Genomic DNA, 5,026 nt, shown 5'->3' on the forward strand with positions numbered 1-5,026 from the left:
ACACACACACACACACACACACACACACACACACACACACACACACACACACACACACACACACACACACACACACACACACACACACACACACACACACACACACACACACACACACACACACACACACACTCACACACTCACACACTTGGACTTGATGGGAATACATCACCCTTGTGGTTGATAAGGATTCAACAGGTAATAACATGCAAAGGGACAACATACTGTATATCCCATCTGGGTTGACTGTACTGTAATCAAAGATGGACTAAGGGGGCTTTTTAAACTTCATATGTCTGTATTTTTTAATGAAAGGTTGACTGGTTTATGTGAACATAACATGGTTTACTTGGACATAATCACAGAATCATGGTACTGTTTCAGTTTTGCACACAAAAAGGTACGCTGTCCGCAGGACATGGGAGTGGAAGCACTGGAAAAAAAACTATTTTTCTTGAAGGATTTTGATGCAATATATCATATTGTATGTATGTGTATTTGTCCCTATCGATGCGAACATTGGCAGTACTTATTCTTCTGAATATATGTTTAGCAGGACTGGGGTTAATTACATTTCAATTCCAGTCAAAAGTGTAAAGTAAACCAAATTCCAATTCCAAATGTTCCTTCTTGAAAAGCATTGAAAAGTATTTTAATTTCAGTGTACTTCCTCAATTGTCTGGAATTGAAATGGAATTGACCCCAACCCTGATGTTTAGTTTCTGTTCTTTTATGTTTTCACTGGAATATATGCATTGAAGATGTATGTTAACAATACTAAAAGCACTTTATCCTGGTGGAAAATTGTACTTTACACAATGGAGAGTAATGGGACCAACTTCATGATTTAATGCGCTGTGTGTGTCCGTGTGCTTGTGTGTGTGTGTGTGTGTGTGTGTGTGTGTGTGTGTGTGTGTGTGTGTGTGTGTGTGTGTGTGCAAGCATGTTTATATGAGTCAATGTGAGTACAATTCTGAATGTGTATGTACTTCTTATTCATACTGCACTTCAATACCTGATCACTTCCGTGGCCATTCTAAAACGTGCCACTTAACTGTGCCTTTTGATGTGCCAATGTCATTTTAATAGTAAATGACACCAACTCCTCCATATTATGATATCATTAGCATTGCCATTCAGAGGATATTGAAGTCATTTTCTATGGTGCCAGTACATGTCTTTTGTAATGCCTGTCAGAGCTGTGTAGGTCAGAGGGTTTGGTTCATCAGGGAAACATTAAGTAGCCAAACGTTGTCGAACGTTGCAGATAGAAATACCACAAATAGAGCTGACCTGATTCCTTATTCTACATGTCAGACAGAGATGTTTGTTTTACATAGCATATTTTTATATGCTATGTCCTGCTGAACGCGCCCCATGTCTGTGATTGTTTATAATGTGTTGTCCAGGCCAGGGCCCATCTCTAATAATGGAACCTCATCACCCTACACTGTAAAACCAAGTGTTTAACACTTTTTAAACGAGTCAAATAATTCAGATGAAAACGCGTCACAGTGTTTAGATTGTAAACACTGCAACATTTTTATTTGCTGTAACACTTTTTAATCACATGAACACATTTATTCAGCACAAGGCGTTTAGGTTTTAAACACTTAACACTGGGGGTGTTTGAACACTGCCCTATTTGCATACTTCCCAGCATGCCTTTTGAGTGAATGTGAGAGATACCCACCCATGACTGTGTTTGTTGGTGACAGTGAAATGGTTGTTGCATTCATTGAAGCCTTCACCAAGTGACTGCCTAAAGTAAACCCTTTATGACCACAAGTTATACATTTCATAAGGCCTTTAGTTATATCCTAGTTATCTTCAACATTATGGTCTGATCCTGGCTCAAGGACCACATCAGACCTGCAAGTCACAATACGCTGGTTTGTGAAGTGATTAGTAATTCCTATTAGAATCCAGCCAGAGAAAGAATAGTCAACAATTGGAATATTTGGTGAAGGACTTCTTCTTGGACTGTACACTCCCTCTGACTATGCCCACCTGCACATTTCTCACATCTCCCTTCTACACACTGCTGCAACATGTCAGAATCCTTGACACCTAAAGCACCGAAGTGGGTTCAGAACATAGGCCCTCACAGAAGAGCAAATACAGTTCCTTCATAAAGTATTCATACACCTTGCAGCCTGACTTAAAAATGGATGAAATATATTTTCTCATCGATCGACACACAATACCCCATAATGACAAAGTAAAAACGTGTTTTTCCAAAAAAAATTACATAAGTATTCACACCCCTGAGTCAATACTTTGTAGAGCACCTTTGGCAGCGATTACAGTTGTGAGTCTTTCTGGATACGTTTCTAAGAGCTTTCCACACCTGGATTGTGCAACATTTGCCCATTATTCTTTTCAAAATTCTTCAAGCTCAGTCAAATTGGTTGTTGATCATTTTCAGGTCTTGCCATAGATCTTCAAGTAGATTTAAGTCACAACTGTAACTCAGCCACTCGAACATTCACTGTCTTGGTAAGCAACTCCAGTGTAGATTTGGTCTTGCGTTTTAGGTTATTGTCCCGCTGAAAGGTGAATTAATCTCCCAGTGTCTGGTGGAAAGCTGACGGAACCAGGTTTTCCTTTAGGATTTTGCCTGTGCTTAGCTCTATTACGTTTCTTTTTTATCCTGAAAAACTCCCCAGTTTCTAAAAAATAAATAACAGAAAAATGGTGCGTGCATATGTATTCACCCCCTTTGCTATGAAGCCCCTAAATAAGATCAAGTGCAACCAATTACCTTCAGAAGTCACATAATTAGTTAAATAAAGTCCACCTGTGTGCAATCTAAGTGTCACATGATCTGTCACATAATCTCAGTATATATACACCTGTTCTGAAAGGCCCCAGAGTCTGCAACACCACCAAGCAAGGGGCACCACCAAGCAAGTGGCACCATGAAGAGTACAGATCAGGGTTGGGTTATAAAAAAATATCCAAAACTTTGAACATCCCACGGAGCACCATTAAATCCATTATTTAAAAAATTGAAAGAATATGGCACCACAACAAACCTGCCAAGAGAGGGCCGCCCACCAAAACTCACAGACCAGCAAGGAGGGCATTAATCAGAGAGGCAACAAAGAGACCAAAGATAACCCTGAAGGAGCTGCAAAGCTCCACAGCAGAGATTGGAGTATCTGTCCATAGGACCACTTTAAGTCATACACTCCACAGAGCTGGGCTTTACGGAAGAGTGGCCAGAAAAAAGCCATTGCTTAAAGAAAAAAATAAGCAAACACGTTTGGTGTTCACCAAAAGGCATGTGGGAGACTCCCCAAACATATGGAATAAGGTACTTTGGTCAGATAAGACTAAAATTGAGCTTTTTGGCCATCAAGGAAAACGCTATGTCTGGCGCAAACCCAATACCTCTTATCACCCCGAGAACACCATCCCCACAGTGAAGCATGGTGGCGGCAGCATCATGCTGTGGGGATGTTTTTCATTGGCAGGGACTGGGAAACTGGTCAGAATTGAAGGAATGATGGATGGCGCTATTTACAAGGAAATTCTTGATGGAAACCTGTTTCAGTCTTCCAGAGATTTGAGACTGGGACGGAGGTTCACCTTCCAGCAGGACAATGACCCTAAGCATACTGCTAAAGCAACACTTGAGTGGTTTAAGGGGAAACATTTAAATGTCTTGGAATGGCCTAGTCAAAGCCCAGACCTCAATCCAATTGAGAATCTGTGGTATGACTTAAAGATTGCTGCACACCAGCGGAACCCATCCAACTTGAAGGAGCTGGAGCAGTTTTGTCTTGAAGAATGGGCAAAAATCCCAGTGGCTAGATGTGCCAAGCTTATAGAGACATACCCCAAGAGACTTGTAGCTGTAATTGCTGCAAAAGGTGGTTCTACAATGTATTGACTTTGGGTGGGGGGGGTTGTCTTATTTCTTGTTTGTTTCACAATAAAACATATTTTGCATCTTCAAAGTGATAGGCATGTTGTGTATATCAAATGATACAAACCCCCAAAAAATCAATTTTAATTCCAGGTTGTAAGACAACAATATAGGAAAAATGCCAAGGGGGTGAATACTTTCGCAAGCCACTGTAAGCACATTTTTACTCCTGAACTTATGTAGGTTTGCCATAACAAAGAGTTTGAATACTTTTTGACTCAAGACATTTCAGCTTTTCATTTTGTAAAAACACCAAAAAACATAATTCCACTTTTACATTATGGGGTATTGTGTGTATGCCAGTGACAAAAAAATCTCAATTTTATCAATTTTAAATTCAGGCTGTAACACATCAAAATGTGGAAAAAGTCAAGGGGTGTGAATACTTTCTGAAGGCACTGTACAACCTAACTCTGTGTCAAAGCTCAACAAGAAAGACAGGGTATTCTCAGTCTTGCCATTGCCACTGGGTCTACGTCTCACCAAACGGCAGGGGCGTCACAAACACTAGGAATATTCCTTTTAATTTTATCCACCTCTACACTCAACACTACCGCACTGATCACCCTTTTATGCGGCGTCCTGCTCCGGAGAGCAAAGCACACCATAGGTTGAGCCCCAAGCCGCGTGACTCGAAGCCACCGCTTCCTCTGGGAGGCAGATACACAATTCCACTTCTCAAAACTGCAGATGTAACCATTCCTAGTTTGTCCTTGACCCAGCCCGACACAACGTATGGGTAAGCCAAAAAGCAGGAATACACTCTTTCCAAAAATCTCACTCTTACCGGTCCAAAATTATCTCTGGTAGGATTCTCAGGGCAAATGTTGGAAGTCTCCACTACTCCTTTCGCCGCAGGTAGGCCCACTTCATCCTTGACTGGCTCAACCTCAGAGCGCTCACCCCTGCCGTCTGACTCCATTTCGAGATCATCAAGGTTCTCAAGAGAGTATGAAGTCCTATAAGTCATATTAGTTGGTTTGTAATCAGGAGACGTAGGTATGTACACCTCGAACAAAGGTGTATACTCAGGAGACGAAGCTTTGATCTTAACAGCGCCATTCTTAAGCTTTCGCTTCATCGCACGTTCAT

This window comes from Coregonus clupeaformis, chromosome 8, assembly GCF_020615455.1.
Source record: "Coregonus clupeaformis isolate EN_2021a chromosome 8, ASM2061545v1, whole genome shotgun sequence".
In the NCBI taxonomy this organism is placed as follows: Eukaryota; Metazoa; Chordata; class Actinopteri; order Salmoniformes; family Salmonidae; genus Coregonus; species Coregonus clupeaformis.